The sequence below is a fragment of the Equus przewalskii genome, chromosome 9, assembly GCF_037783145.1.
Source record: "Equus przewalskii isolate Varuska chromosome 9, EquPr2, whole genome shotgun sequence".
In the NCBI taxonomy this organism is placed as follows: Eukaryota; Metazoa; Chordata; class Mammalia; order Perissodactyla; family Equidae; genus Equus; species Equus przewalskii.
In genome coordinates, this window is record NC_091839.1 from 77820590 (window position 1) to 77837582 (window position 16993).

The following is a 16993-nucleotide window of genomic DNA, read 5'->3' on the forward strand; positions in this document are numbered from 1 at the left end:
GGACTTTAAAATCCATTCTGGCACTCTTTATTGTGTATTAGAATATTTAGTTTATTTACATTTAATAAAGTTACCAATATATTTGGGGTGATTATTAATATTTTCTCTGAAATGTGTATAATTAAAATGTTTCCCCTCACTCTGCCAACTGTCTTTAACGCTGCGTATGACATCCTTGACCATACGGAAGCTTGACGGTGAGAGAGTCAAGCTGACCCGTCTTCCTTTGTTGCTTTTTAGTATATATCTTATGTAAAAAGGCTTCCCTACTCTAAGGTTAAAAATATATTTTCCTTCATTTTCTCCTATTAATTTTATACTATTTTATCTTACGTAACATTCTTTTACATCTAGTATTTCTTTTTTGTGCATGTATTAAGGCTACTATATAACTTATTTTCTTTTCCTCTGTTTGTATTACCATGTGTGTGACTTATCTGATCTCATTTTTCACTCATTTTTCTATTGGGCTAATGAAAGCTATATTCCGCCACAATAAAGTTGTAGGAATAGCTCGTTCCATCCGTTCCACATTGAACTGAAATATCCTCTTGATCAGATACCAAGTTATACTTTAGTCAGCGCTCTATTTGTGTATACTCTGTTCTGATCTACTTGACTGCTTCTGTGCTAATATCACACTATTATTCATTGTGGGTTTAAAAAATAACATTATCCTAAAAAAAATCTCCACTTTTCTTATGTATTTTGTTTTCACATGAAGTTTAGAATCAACTTGCCCAGTGTCATCCACAATCTTATTGGGAATATATTGCCTTTATAGATTAATTTGGAGACAGTTTACATCTTTGTAATAGTGAGACCTTTTATCCAAGAACATGGTATCTCCATTTATTCAGGTCTTTTTGTGTGTGATTCATGAATGTTTTTTCATAAAAGTTTCACCCTATTCATGCTAAGCTTATTTCTAGTCATTTAATTTATTTTTACTAGTGTGAATGGAAATTTTCTAGTTATTCTAGTAACCAGTTATTTTTGGTATAAAAAGAAAACGTTACACATTTAAAATATTTATCTTAAACATGAATAGCTAGGGCCGGCCCGGTGACGCAGCGGTTAAGTTTGCGTGTTCTGCTTCGGTGGCTCGGGGTTCACCGGTTCGGATCTCCGGTGTAAACCTATGCTTGTCAAGCCATGCTGTGGTAGGTGTCCCACATATAATAAGTAGAGAAGTTGGGCACGGATGTTAGCTCAGGGCCAGTCTGCCTCAGGAAAAAAGAGGAGGATTGGCAGCAGATGTTAGCTCATGGCTAATCTTCCTCAAAAGAAAAAAAAAAATGAATAGCTTACTGAAATGAATTTTTCATTTGATTCTCATGAATTTTCTTGATGTATGATCATAATGTCTGCAAAAATGACTTGTCTTTTTCTTTCCAATGTGTATACTTCTTTTATTGCTGTCTTTTGCATTAGCCAGAATCTTCAGAATAATGTCGAATGACTGTGTTGATAATATACATCTGTGTCTTTTTTGTGCCTTTAATGAGAACGCCTTTAGTGTTTTATCCTTAACAGGTTGTTTTTTTGCTCATGGCTGATAAAGAATTCTTATACCACATACATGTACAAATTATGTATGTTGTAACATATATCAGCTACATCAAAGTCCAGAGTAAAGAATTGAGCACAATGCATTGCAAAGACCTCAGCTCTTAGAATAGCCAGGTTGGAATTTTGACTTCATTACTTATTAACAATATGACATTGCGAATGATACTTTGCTCTATGAATCTGTTTCTACATCTAAAATAGGAAGATGACAATACACATAGGGCTAGCGTTGTTACGAGCAATAAAGAGATGATATGTGTTAACAGGCTCGCAAAATGTTTGATGTATATAGGACTCAACAAATCTAGACACTCACCCGGATCCCAGAGGATCTGGGCAACAGAGAAAGCTGAGTCAAAATAGCAGGACACTGTTCATTGTGTTCCTTCTGTCCACTTACTCTTAGTTGAGAGCACGTGACCTATTAACATAAGGTATAATTCATATTTGCACACTTAATTTCACTAAAATGATACATATGGAATCTTTAAGGCTGGATCCACACTATAACTAAATCAATTATGCAAATGAGTGAGCCTATTGAGATTATCTTTTTAATTTACAAGCAAAAAGAAAAAATCTTCCTCCCAGAGTTTTATAAGTTGATTAATTCTGTATATCCGTAAATGGAAAAAAAAAAACACCCTCATTTCACTAAACGTTTTCATTTTAAGGTCCAAATGGCTTGATTCAATTTGAGAAGTCATTCAGGAGGGTTCAAGTCGTTCAGGTAAGGGTAACTTCATTATGAAGAAGGTTTATTAGCGTTGTTGGGGTCAAGTTACTGCTAAATTAATAAATAGAATTAAGATAAAAACCAACGAACCTATTATGAAGTACTTTACACGTGTTCATATGCTGATAACTTAGAAAAGCAGAAGCCAGTCCTGCTTGGACAAAAGTTTATTTCTTCTACTTAGCTCCAGCCAGAGCTAATAATCAGAACAGTTGAATGACTCTACATAGTTTTTCAAACTTGGGGAGGTCCCATCATGTCATTTGTAATTTTGATGGCAAATATCTATATACATACTCTATAAGTTGTCGTTTAGTTATAACACTGCATAATATTGTGATTGCGTGGCTTTTAGAGAGATGCTCATTGCATATCGGTCTCAGTTTCCAAATATAAAACATGAAACAGATAAAACATGTTTTATTCACCCAGTTGGGTTTTGAGTCCCTCTGTAGCATGGATCACGTTTTCTGTGACTTGAACCCCTATAAAATTCAGCAGAGAATTCAGAACACAATATAGATATTTTCTAGATAGATATTTTAACAGCAGTTAATGAAAACAATATTTGAGTGGTTTAGGGACTTTGAATGACAAAGTTTATAATGTATAATTTTGAAGTCTGTTTTTCCAGAGTGATTCTAAGCATCTTGATGATGGGGATGTAAATTACTCATATTTTTAAAAGCAACAAATGCTAGTTGAGTGAGTGAGTGAGTCAGCAAGTGAAAAACAATTTGATAGTTATTGAAACAAAGTTCATTGAGTGAATTGCCATAAACTTAAAAATAAGCAATTCCCTTTATAAGAAGAGATATTAGCTAATAAACTCTCTTAGGGGAATGGAATTCACTTACATCTTCTTGGAAAATTGTTATGTAGATGAGTAAGATCTATAATGGTTGATAGTCTAACTTTAAAAATTCAGCGAGCAGTGGGGATGCTCCCAGGGAAGTTGAGTGTCTCTACGTCTGAAAAGCTTGATGGCCTTCTCTTTGAGTGGTGGGGACATTCTCTTTTGTTCTCCAAATGCACAATCACACATACTGATCTGGAAACCCTGAGATTAGTGGCTGTGTCAGTGCTGAAAGCCTGAGGCCAGCAACAGATGTTAATACATTGAAAGCCAAGTTTGTTTTAAGAGTGTAGTGGACCCTTGAAGTGTGGACGCTGAGAATACTCTAAGGCAAATGAGCCACAACCCCAAAGGAAAAAGAAATGGCTTTATTTTTTATATATCCTATCAAAGGCCAATTTTGCTGCTTTCAAGCAAATCAAAATGATTGTGGATAACACTGCTGCAAAGACGTTGTGTGTGTGTGTGTGTGTGTGTGTGTGTGTGTGTACATGAGCAAGACCTTTCTCTTTGCAACAGGAAAGATAATGCTGTATTCACTGAATATGAGACTTCAGATTTCCTCAACTTGCAGTCCAACTGGGAAGTTTCTCTTTTTCCATGTGTCCCCAGACACAGGAGAGGCCTGAAGGGGAGTGACGCAGGCAGGGGCCTGCGGCCTGGTTTCTCCCCCCTCGCTGCCTGCCTTCTGGGGCCTGGCCTGGTGTGTGGCTGCTGTTTATACCTGCTGAAGTGCTTTCTGTGTTTGAGTTGGCGCTGCCAGCTTACATGCTAGAGCCCTAAGCTGTTCGTGAGGTCTGTCCCAGAGCTTTGAAACCTATGAGCTGGCGGCTGGGGCGAGGGAATGTCTCTCTCAGTTTTGGGTGAACTCCATGTTTTTTCCAAGAGGTTAGATCACTGCCCGCAGTCCAGGCTTGCTAGACAGAATGTAACAGTTACTGTTCGAAACATCCTGAACTTTTAAAGGCAAAAGGCAGAGTGGGCAGGGAGAGCGAAAGCCCAAGGTCAACTTCACAGCTTGAAAATGGACATTTTTGTATCTGGTAAACAAAGATTTTACTGAGCTGGAAAGCTTTATCACCAAGGAAGGAAAAAATATCACTTCTTGTTATGGTAAGAGGATATGTTGTTCCAAAATTCCCAATTCCATCCTAAGTTATGTTGGAGACTAGACCAGATTAATCAGTGGTTGTGGCCGGGGTATTAAGAGTGATGTCATTTTTGTAGAAATTTACCTGGTCATCACCCTGGTTCTTTCATTGGTCCGTAGAGATTTTTAGAAAATTGTTTTTACAAGCAGCGAAATTAGGAAAACTCTGACATCAGCTTGTTCCCTACCCACAGTTCTTTGCTCTTCTTCCCATTGCTTTTTTTTTTGGTCATATTAGGAATATCGCTGACTGTTTTTGCCTAAAATTTCTCTCTCATGTCTTTCTTTGGGAAGTCTTAGTTCGTGGGAGAAACTTTATTTTGGTTATATAAGCCTGAGTGTGGCTAGAATTATATATTTTGCTTCTGTTGGTATGTGTGTATGGATGAGCACGATATAGATTTATAAAAGCCATCTTACCCGAGAAACTAGTAAATTATTAAAAGTCTCACACTGAAGTATAACAACATCCAAATAGAAAAGTAGACACGCTGAAGAATTAAGTTCTTCATATACGGCTGGATGTGACTGAATTCCAAGATTCATGGCAACTTTGTTTACAAGAAAACACCACAGGGCCCTTGTTCCATCCTTTCCCCCTCCACCCTCAATCGAGTACAAAGTCTATGTTCTTATAAATATGTTAAGAATTCCACCTGTAATGTCTATCTATGAAGAACATAAAAATGCCTCTCAATGGGGTAAATGCCAGTCTTATTTCACTAAACCAAGGGAAAGAATCCCTACTCTTGAGTTTCCATCTAGAGACATGCTACTGAGAAATGAATAGCGTCCCCTAGACGCTTTAAGGTAGTGTATTTATATTTCCAACAAACGCAGTGGCCTTTTGTGTTGCAGTGACAGCTCCTTTCTACCTCCTTTTTCATACTTGTTCCCTAACCTAACTCATGCTGTCTGCCCAATAAGGCTGAAGGATGTATAAACTGAACATTTAATTTGACCTTTTCTGGAAGCAATGCCATTAGAGACTTACGTTAATTTTAATGCGATATAGATGTTCCAACATATGGTATAGCTTTGTTTGTCATTCAGGAGATTTATTGAAGTAATGTGCATTCCCTGGTCCTTTCATGAAAAAATGTTTATACCTGTGGGCATGTCCAGATGGCAGTGAATGACTCACATTCATGAGAACAGCATTCAGCAATTCACGGTTGCCAAGGTAAGCAGCGAAGGCATGCCCTCTGCCACTCCATTGCCTTGTAAAGAGAAAGTCTCTAAGGTAACAGACTAGCACCCTTGAGCCCAGAGATCACCACGTTTTAGACTTGGTAGCAAGGTAGAAGAGGGGAGAAGAGCAGAGAGACAGCGTGAAATAATACCAAGAAAAGTACTTTTTGTTATTGTACTGGCAACTGGAAAAGGGGAGAGTTGAGTGCAGAGGAGGGACTTCAGAATTTTCCACTTTGGGTCTCAATAGAGATTTAATTCAGATCTGCCCTGTGTATTGTGAGCGTAATGCCCCTTTCATAGGTTAATTTCAGGGGCATAGGCAATGAATGGTCCAAGGCATGACTGAAGGGACAGGCTCTGGGCTGTCACAGGCTGTGATTGTCGGGTGGTGAATAGGCAGGAACTCTGATTCTCTTGGAATTTGTGGCATTTTTAGGACTGATTTTTTTCTGGACTATATCCCCTTATTCTGTCATTGGAGTGGTAAAATGTCACATGAACAAGTACTCTCAAGGAGGTGCTGTGGGCCCAGACTAACAGTCTTGATGGGAAGGAGGTTTTGCTGGACCACCTCCAGGTGCACAGAAATCTCAGGTGACAGCTTCTAGCTCTTGCAGCTGGCTCTAGTGTAGATTCTGAGCCCACTAGATAATACCATGATATTGTGTCCTTTGTAGAATTTGGCACATTGTTACTGCTTAATACGAACATGATATATTAGGGGCTGGGGGGAGGGGAGGCTTTTTCCATGGGTGTGGAAAACAGCTTTAGAATTCGAGAGGCTCTCAAATTAAAATAGGAGGGTGATTTCTGATAACTGAGTTTGCATTTGCTTAATTTAGGTTTTGTTGGAGAAAAAGAAGGGTTCCTAAACATCACAATGGAGTCTGGATTCTAGAAGCATAGTAGCTAGCTTTTGCTAGCTATTGTTTTGGTCTTGTTACTATTGTTCAGGTATTATTGAAATGGCATGGGAGAGAGAACAGGGACTGGCATATATGTTACTTTCTAAACCCAAACATACCCTAATGAACATTTCTCGTTGGATTGGCATAGTGTCAAACCCCTTCTTGACACCAAATGGTAAGTGAAGTAGGACAAGCTAATACAGAGTCCATCTGAGTTAGAATAACTTCCATTTGTTCAAGTTTTTTCCCTTTGGTTTGCTATCAAACCAAGCAGCATATTGGCTATTTAACAGAGAAGGACACAAGTGAATAGACTGGCTCTTTGATGTGACATAGCAGAAGGTCAATGGGAGGAGGGCCAGTGCAGCCGTGACAGGGACCCACTAGGTCACAAGGGCAAAGAAACTGCCCTTTTGTCATTAGCCCCTTTGAACAGGATTAATACAGACTCCTCCCTTTTGCACGGACAGGCTGGGAAAGGGACCCATTAGCCTTCACAGAATTTACTGCCATATCAGGGATTCCTTGCTGTACGCCAGCTAACATTCTACAGTAGTCTCCTTTGCACTGTACCATCCAGCTACAGTAGGCCTGGGCCTGGCCCACAGCAGGATTGTATTAACCGCAGAGGCCCTGGAAACCATCAGTCATTTCTGATATTGAAATGCTATCCATTCCCTGAAAAATCATTTTAGGTAGAGGGAAGGTGAGCTGAAGTGAAGCCTTCACGAGGCCTCAAGCAGGGATCCTTCCACGAGCCTGACCTCTAACGCCTGCGTACAGATGGGATCATAGGGCTTAAAGGAACCCCTGAGACTCACTTGTTTACTAGCCTACCTGTGAGCAGGTGAATATTTAAGCCATCCAGAAAAGAGAGTTAGTTGTTCCTTTCTTAATATTTTCAGAGGGAAATGCTACACACAATCCTCCAAAAGTTAACTCCATGCTTTGGTCCCCAAAGATGTCTTGTGTCAAATTAAAATCCTAGCTTTTAAAAGCAAATTAATTCCTTACTATTTAATAGCTGTGCATGAAGAGAATAATCTATCATTCTACTTAATACAAATTGAATGTATTCCTAAAATTTCCTGTCAAAAGAATTTACAGAAGTTTCAGCTTGTGTACAGATTGTGTTCATAAGAACGTGTGGAAATTTGAAAACTATTTAGAAATAATATTTTACATAATAATAATAATAATGATAGTAAAAATGTGTGTTGTATGCTTACCATGTGCCGGATACAGTTCTAAGTGCTTAATGGATATTAATTCATTTTTTTCCCTTTTTTGGTGAGGAAGATGAGCCCTGAGCTAAATCTGTTGCCAATCTTCCTCTTTTTGCCTGAGGAAGATGGTCCTTGGCTAGCATCTGCACCAATCTTCCTCTATTTTGTACATGGGTCACTGCCAAGGCATGGCTTGATGAGCAGTGTGTAGGTCCATACCTAGGATCTGAACCCGTGAACCACGGGCCACTGAAGCAGAGTGCACAAACGTAACCACTACACCACCAGACCAGCCCCACGACTGGGTTTTTGATTATGTCCTCAACCTCACCCAGAAGGGCCTTTCAAATATATTGTGTGCCTGAAATCGAGTATTCTACTAATAGAATTGTAAAACCTATCACAATGTTTAAGACATTGTGTGTGTGAGTGTGTGTGCATGTGCGTATGAAAATGTTCCCAGATTTCCTCAGTCCCATTTGAGTTGTTATTTTTTCTGCTTTTTCTCCCCAAATCCCCTCAGTACATAGTTGTATATTTTTAGTTGTGGGTCCTTCTAGTTGTGGCATGTGGGACGCTGCCTCAGCATGGCCTGATGAGTGGTGCCATGTCTACGCCCAGGATCCAAACCGGGGAAACCCTGGGCCTCCATAGCAGAGCACGCGAACTTAACCACTCGGCCATGGGGCCGGCCCTCCGAGTTGTTTTTGTTTTTGTTTTTGTTTTTTCTGTTGCTTAGAACAGTTTTTTCTTTTGCCTGAAACACAAAGGGTGTCAAAAAGCTTCTCCTGTATCTTCCTCGCCTCTGTGTTGGTTGTTTTTTTGGTTTTGTTATTTAGATCCTAAAAGGGAGACAAAGTTGCATAAGCTGATAAGGTTTGGGGAAAAGTAGACTCCGGGTGCCGGACTTTTCATTTCAGGAGCAGAAGCAGGCGGAGAGAGGCAGGGCTGGCGGGGGGCACAGCGTGGTAGACCTGACGGTGGTGCTGGAGAACGGGCAGCGTGGTGAGCAGAGAAGAGTCAAGAAATTATCGGAGCTCACGTTTCTTTCTCTTTCCCTTTCTTCATTTCATGCTGTCGTTAGACTTGTCACATATGTTCCACCTTGGAGAAAGCGATGAGGGAAAGATAAAAGCTAAAGATATTAGGGCATCCACCTGGGCTTAGGGAGAATTTGTACAAAGACGAGATTGGGATGAGGAGAACAGCTTTGGAGACAATTACAGTGAGCGAAAGAGGCTGACTATGTGTCTGGATGGGTGGTTTTCCTCTCTCTGTAATCGCCTGCTGCAGCTCCCAGGGAGGTGAAGTTTGGAAATGAGAGGCTAAACCCAACTTGCCAAGAGACTCCTTTGATAGAGCTCACGAAACATAGTGATCTTTACTACTTTATAAATATTATTTTACATAGAGTGTCTCCAGAGGAGGCAGAGAATTTATGATTAATCCAGAGGACATCAACGAGCACTAAAGAATAGGGTCCAGGTAGGAAGGCTAAAGCAAGAGGAAGGCAAATGGGTGTCTTCAGGGTCCTACATTCTGTTCTATTCTACCAGTAAGTCTTGTGGCATGTTCTACTCCAGAGAAAAGGCAAGTTCTGAATTTCCCAATGTTGTGATGGCGGTCACTTGAGAAATCTCTCCTGCTTGAAAAACTGAGTGGCCTCTCCTTTCTCAGCATCGAGGGTTTACAGATCGCCTCTTCTGACTTGAGCCTTTAACATCAACCTATTACGTGGTTTCTGAGAATATCAATGGGCTAGGTTAGCTTTGAACTCCAAAAGGGATAAGGCCAGAGTGTGCTGAGAAGTAAAATTAGTAAGCTCTCTTCATTGGGACCCTGAGGGACATTTTCTGCAACTCTATAAATCAACATTAGACTTACGACCGGAAAAAAAAATACTGCGGTGAAAACATGTGAGACATTCTACATGGATGACTTCAACATCCTTCATGGGCCAGGGAGAACATCACCTGAGAGAATAATGATTTACAAGAAGAAAGGAATAATTTGAACTCTTTGTCTGCACCTATAGGATAAAAAAATAAACCCTCAATTTTATGAACTCTCCTAGGATCTCAGATATGAGGCTTCATCTGTTTCAGGATTGGGTTCAAATTTAGTGGCTTGATCATGTTTACATTGATCATAAGATCTATCGTTGACTTAAATATATCTTTGTGCGTGACAGTAAACACATTGATTTTAAGATATTCTGATTTCAAGACATTAAAATGTAACTTAGAATCTAGGAAGCATGGTTTTATGTAAAAGGCATTATTAATATTTCACCATTTCAGCTCACTACTTTTTTTTTTAAAGGTTGGCACCTGAACTAACATCTGTTTCCAATCTTCCTTTTTTTTTTCCCTTCTTCTTCTTCTCCCCCAGCCCCCAGTACATAGTTGTACATTTTAGTTGTGGGTCCTTCTGGTTGTGCCATGTGGGACGCTGCCTCACCATGGCCTGATGAGCAGTGCTAGGTCTGTGCCCAGGATCCGAACCAGCGAAACCCTGGGCTGCCAAAGTGGAGTGTGTGAACTTAACCACTTGGCCATGGGCTGGCCCCTCAGCTCACTACTTTTCACCGTTGAAACTCTGACTAGATCTGTCAAAAATAAGTTTAAATGTACTTAGTTTTCATATTTTGGTGGAAGCTTCTTACATGATATGATGAATAAAATTTGGGTGCCATGATAAAAGAACCATGGAAAAGCCTCAATCTTTGTCTTATAGAAAATATTTTCACTCACTGAATTCCAATTAAAATGAATTGTTTGTAGTTTCTGTAGTTTGATCTTAGCAATGAGGAAATATTTTTACAGGATGCTGGCGCTTGGAAGCAAACTGTTTGGGTTTTAGTGTGTGCTCTGCTATGCATGTGATATTGGGCAAGGCAGGGTGAAGTGCCTTGGGACTTTTCAGAGCTACAGGAGCCTCAGATTTACCATGAACCACACTACATTTATTTTACTGGTTCCCATATGGTGAGTAAAATCTGACCAGAGAGGACCTTTTTAAATTGCTTATATTTATTATCAAATTACTCAACATAAAAAGAATTATCCCGTAGCAACTCGTTCACTTTATCAAGACTAAGGCTTCCCTTCGGATAGAGGTTCGAAGCCGTGATATCCAGGTAGATACCTGCAGTGGTCCATTAATCACCTTGCAAGCGCAGATGCTTTTGGTCTCTCTTTTGTAGCTGCCTAGGCCACCACTGGGACTGCATCCTGGAAAACGGCTCCCGTCAAAGTGAGGCCCAGAACCTTGGGCCAGAGCCTTGATCTTCCAGATGTAGGTGGGTGGGGAGACCTCATGGTCCTCTGCAGTGAGAGCAGTGTCTCCATGGACTATGAGAGCTCCAAGTTGTTTTCATACCCTGTAAAGGGAACTCCCTTTTTGCGATTGGCTATCTTAGATGCGTTGCAGGTGGCAGCCTTGCTATGACTGACTACATGCAAATTCCCCTGCTATGTTGATCCTAGACGTAATTAGTGCAAGTTCTGGTTTGGCTTCCCTCACTCATACAGCAGGAGACTTAACAGATATAAGAATTAGTTAACCCTAATATGTTGGCGCTAAGGTGTGATTGGACTTAGGCAACCCTTTTATGTTAGTATTGTGTTTAGAGCTGGGACTTAAGTCATGATTCATGCCTTCAACAGATTGTATCAATAAAACAAAGAGGCTGCACTTGGGTCTCTCTATCATCTAAATCAATAAATGGACATCTCCAAATTCTCTCTCTGCTCCAAGTATCATGGAAAATATTCCTAATATCTACAATCCAGAAATCTGACTAGATAACAATATGTTCCTTACCTGAATGAAGGGTACCAGAAGATGCCCCTTAGCTCCACCTATAATTGCCTGGAGGTTTACTTTTTGGAGATTCCTTTTTCTTAAGGTTTACGGGAAAGAGGAGTGCAGGGGCATGATGATGAGGCGTGCAAGTCAAGCTGTCTGCCCCACAGTTCCGTCTGCGACTGTGCTAATCATGAGGCTCAGCATAACATGCAGTCTTTCAGAAAAGACTCTTCTTTTGAATGTGAGTTGATTTAGAGCCAATCTGAGAGGATTTCCCTCAAATTTATATAAAGATTAAAAACTACATAAATAAATAAGGAATGCTTGACTTCAAAGCTGATTTTTGTCCTATTTACTGAAGTGGGTCATTCCCAATCAGAAATGGCTAGGAGATCTGGGTGCAGAGTAATATGCATAGAATCTGCAGTCTTATGTAAATGCTGTCTGAATACCATTGATTAACAATAATAAAAATTGTTAGCATGTTTCTGCAAGTTCCTTCAATTAGTTCATATTCATATTATATTCATTGCTCCAATTAAAAATGAACATTAAAAAAGTGGAAAAAGTGTTCTAGACTCCATTTCATATATAGAACAAATATCTCTTTAGTTTTAGAGAATCCATCCTTAAGGAAGCCATGTCGTATTAAGTAGAATTTGAGAAAATAAATTTCAATGTTTCTCCCTCTATGTCTGCTTTACTCAGGACCAGGTGCTGGAGTAAGTACGCTGACATTAAGTAATGGGTATTTATCTGAAATGTATTGTGTTTGAAATTTCATATGCTAATGATGGATTTTCTTACTAGACTTTCAGCCATCTCGTTCTGATGTGGCCTGCCAAACAGAGGCGTGTATTTCTCCCTCACCAGCAATCCTGCCTGCTTCGCTCTCTCCGGACGTACTCAGACATTCTTTTCTGTTCTCATTTTCATTCTAAAGGCATTGGCCTTTAATCTTTTTAACTTCAATGCTTTTATATTCCACTTAAAATTAAGGTACAAGAGCTACCACATTTTGGCCAAGAGATTCTTACTCACATAGGTTTAAGGCCTCCTTTAGAAGTCTGTGTAAGCTGAAAGATATGAAAGTGGGATGTTTTTATATAATACAATTCTAATTATGGTCTTCTGTAAAAGTGAAGAGACTTCCGTTATTATTATATTTTTGAAAGAGACTTGTGTCCATTGTGTCAACGTTACTAACCTATTACTAGTACTAAAATAGCATTTATTGTCATCATTTCAAGTTACCACTTTAAATAGATATAAGTAAATACTTTCATAATAAAAAATAGATTAATTTATGTTAATTAGCAGCAAAATTGTTTGAGGAACTCCTGAAAAAACTGAGCGATTTCTTTGGTTTCCAGGAAAATTCAAGCCTACAATGTCCCTTTCGTACCCCTTGAGAGATTATCCATTTGGAAACTATTTCCTCCATTGTTAAGGTCATATCTATTATGAGGTCAATATTTTTACACGTAGAAAAAACGCATTGTATTTAATGCTGAACATATTTCAAAAGTCCATAGTTTTGCTGGTATTTCATCTCCCAAGGAAGAACTCCAGATAAACATGTATGACCCCTTTCACCCAAAGTGAGTTATGGAAGACCTCAGTAAGATCTGACTGTACAAAGGGAGTAAAGACTTCCACAGGGAGAACAAGGATTCAGGCAACTAAGTTCCTGCGGCCCTACTTCTGTTCAGTGAAGTGGGTTCTACCATCGAAGGGTCCATGTAATCTTTGGTTAAACATGAAACATCTGCCTAGTCTCTTGGCAATTAAAATAATTTATTGTTGAAAAGCTCTTACAAAAACCTATTAAGGACTCTGTTAGGTTCATTAATAACACACTCGCAGAGGCTGTGTCTACACGATGATGAACAATGGAATGAAAACAGAAGCATTGCTTCCAAATAGCGAAAATACATGCTTTATCCCCCTGGTTTTCATCATCACATTTGCTATCATTTAATTTTTTTTTATTGTGGCAAAATACACATAACTGTAAAATTTACCTTTCCTACCATTTTAGGTGTGTATATAGTTCAGTTGCACTACATACATTTACATTATTGTGCAACCATCACCTCCATCCATCTCCAGAACTTTTTAACATTATGTACTGAACCTCTCTACCCACTGAACAATGACTCACCATTCCGTCCTCCCCCAGCCCTTGGTAACCACCGTTCTACTTTTTGTCTCTGTGTATTTGACTATTCCAGGTAGCTCATATAGGTCGAATCATACAATAATTGTCCTTTTGTGTCTGGTTTATTTCACTGAGCATAATGTCTTCGTGGTTCATCCACGTGGTCACATATATCAAATGCCATAATAAAGTTCTCTGAATTCTGAAAGGTAAAGGATCTTTAGACCAAGGAAGATCTTGTGGAAGAGGTGAGCATTTGATTGATAACAGAAATAGTTTGTGTTCCTGTTTTTTTTAAAAAGCAAGGACTCTAAAATTATGCTTCAAGAATGATGTCACACTCCGCCCCTTCACTCTGGTCCAAAGAGCCGGGAAATTCACAGACTCCAACCTAACACTATGCAGAATAGCGTGCTGTGTTCTCTCGGCTTCCTTGGCTTTCACTTTATTTAATAGTCGTTGCCAGGATAGACCACTGTCTTAGCCGCTTGCCCTCTCTATTTAAAAATGCCTTTAAAAAAGTATTTTTTCTGATTTAATTTAAATCATTAGATATATTAGTATCAACCATGAGCTCGAGGCTATGCTATATTAAGGCTATGGTTCTTGCTCCTAAAGAAATTAAAAATTTTGAGGAGAAAGAACATGCATAATCCTGAAACTGTTAATAATAAAATATGAGAAAAGAGAATTAAGTGGCAGTGTTGTGATACTAATGGTAAATTGCCTGAAATCCAGGACCTCAAGTCTGGTTTGGATCCCACTAATTATCTAGTCGTGAAACCTTGGACAGGCCACCACTGTGACCTCATTATCCTCACTGTACAATGAGAAGGTTATATCGGACGAGCACGAAGCGCTCTCTTGGCCTTTGAGCCAGAAGAAATCATGGAGGACAGTGACTCGAGATTTCAGGAAGGAAGCAGGATGTAAACTGGGACTTGAGGCAAATTCATACCACAAGGAGAAGCAGGTAATGAAATCTAAAATTTTAAAAATTAAAAACAAATTAAAACCTTGCCTTTCAACATACAGGAAATAGCACAATAATCTAATGGGATTGCCTGGTGAGATCTGGGTCTGATTATGAGTTCTCAGTGTAGCCCTTTAATTGGTTCATGTAGAATGTCCTGGAGGAAAATAGTCTTTTTCCATGTTTCTTGATAATAACCAAAGAGGTGCAAGTTTATTGGTGAAAATAACCACACTTTAAATGGGTCAAGTTCAGGACATTTATTGTGTTATCAGAATCTTCCTTCCCTTTTTCCTAGCGTTCCATTTAGTTTTATTCTTTGGTGTCAGAATAAAAAGAACCAACTCACATTAACTGGGCTGTTCTCATGCGGATTCTGGATCTTTTCAATGAAGTGGAATTGTATTACTTTTAGACTCTTAACCATAAGAGAAAAAGAGTAGAACTGTTTGAATAAATAGAAATGAAAATCTTGTAATTAGCATGTTATTTATCTATTAGAAAATGTATATTTAAAAAACACTTTAGGGCAATTCAAGGTAATTTGTCTTCCCAAACATATTCAACAACCATTCATTTGGCACTTAATGTGTACAAGGTTCAGTACTGAGCACCATATGAAGATAGGAAAAAGACGAAGAACAATGGCTGTGTTCTCTGTACCAGCAAGAGAAGCAAGGCCACATGAAGGCTCTGACTGAAGGGTCATGATGTGAACGAATCTGTACGTTTGCCAAGGCACCAGTTGGATGGGAGGCTGGTGCGTGTGGGGGGCACTTTGCTGCTCCATCCGAGCTGGTCACTCCAGCTTTGCTGAAGAGCTTTATAGGCAGCACATCTCATTGAAAACTTTGGGTGAAAAATGCTCCTTTAATAGATGTTCAGGGAAGGCAATCTGTGACTCTCAAAGAAAATGATGTTTCAGAGAGAGTCAGAAGCCTGTGAAAATATTTGGGGATTAGCGAGCTTTCATTTATGTCACTTATACTTATCTGTATTTACTCTATTAGATCATACTTGAAAAAATTTTAAATTTGTTAATTTATTTAAAAATAATAAATTCATTATATGTAAACATAAAGAACATTTTATTAAAATAGCTGTTTTCCAAAGCAAAAAGTTTTCGTGAGAAAAGTGGCGTTGTTTAACATTCTAAAAATAGCTTCAGTGCTCGGTTTAAGAGAAGATGGCAGTATTCTTATGTCTGCTTCTGCAGCCAATTTTTCTGTGATATTGCACACCATAGAGGCAAATAAAGTCTTAATAGTGCTATGACAATAGTTTCGACCTCACAGAACCCCTGAAAGGGTCTCAGGGACCCCAAAGGTGCCTGGACCTCACTTAGCAAGACAGCTGTCTCTACACTCAAGTGCCCACTGACCAAGTAGCTGTCGTCCGAGTAGGTTGTGATAATGACCTGGAACAGGCACAGGCAGTAATTAACAGACGAAAAGAATGATTAAATGAACATAATCTAAAGTAAAACAAAACAAAAGACTCCCAAGGCTGATATAGATTGGATCATAAAGGCAACATTTTCAACTTCTATGTGCCTTATCCGTCTAATTATGACAGCGCTAATGGTAAGAGGACCAGTATGGATTGCTGAAGGGCTCACGTGAGGTGACAGATGCTCGGGAGCTCACCTCACCACCACAGTTACTTTGGTTAAATTCAGCGGCTAGAGGTGGAGGGAAGGATGCACCTGGGAGCAAAAGCTCGGAGGTAAGATGGGGCAGGATGTATTCTGCAAATTGTGGATAAACTGCACTAAGGTAGGTGGATTGATTGGGGAAAAAAGCAAAAGGTCAGGGCATGCAGGTTTTTTCAGAACAGGTGAGGTGGTTTGGGTTTTATTCTCCATAGAATAGGGAAATCATTGAAAATTGAGAGTAGGGGTGGGGGAGGAAGTGGCAGGATTAGACGTGTGCTTGCAGTAAGATTGGACTCCAGTTCCAGCTATGTCATAATCCCTAGCTGCCTGGTTCTGTCTTCTCTTGGTAGGAGGGGAGAGCAACTTTAAGCCACTGTCTGTCTTCTCAATCAGCTGTGAAGTTAAAATTAACTCTGTTATTTCTGTTTGGCTTCTGGGCAAACGGAAGGCCACGGAGCTAACTCACTTATTGACACACACCCTCCCTTGTTGGTACAGTCACATCCGGGGCCCCAGAGACCCACTCCTGGTTTAGCTGGTTGATGGATTTAAAACTCTCATCCCCTCATCCAGGGGCTGGAGGGTGGGTTTTAAGGGAAGTGGGGTTTGACAAGGCCAAGGACAAAAAGAGCTCATGGAAAAAATAAACAAATAATTTGCATTCAGGATGTATTTAAAAAGTCCTCTTGGTAGGATGAGAAGAACATTCTAGCATTGCCAGTGCTTTATTGCAGATCTTTGAGCCAGACCCCA

The 16993-nt window shown here is 39.5% G+C and overlaps 1 protein-coding gene and 1 long non-coding RNA gene across 13 annotated transcripts in view; both read left to right on the top strand.

The window, feature by feature from the left end:
• The window catches only part of ENPP1 (ectonucleotide pyrophosphatase/phosphodiesterase 1), a 398848-nt gene that overhangs the window by 170828 nt on the left and 211027 nt on the right, over positions 1-16993 (top strand). The gene's annotated exons all lie outside the window — the stretch shown is intronic.
• The window catches only part of LOC103563095 (uncharacterized), a 149219-nt gene that overhangs the window by 81723 nt on the left and 50503 nt on the right, over positions 1-16993 (top strand). The gene's annotated exons all lie outside the window — the stretch shown is intronic.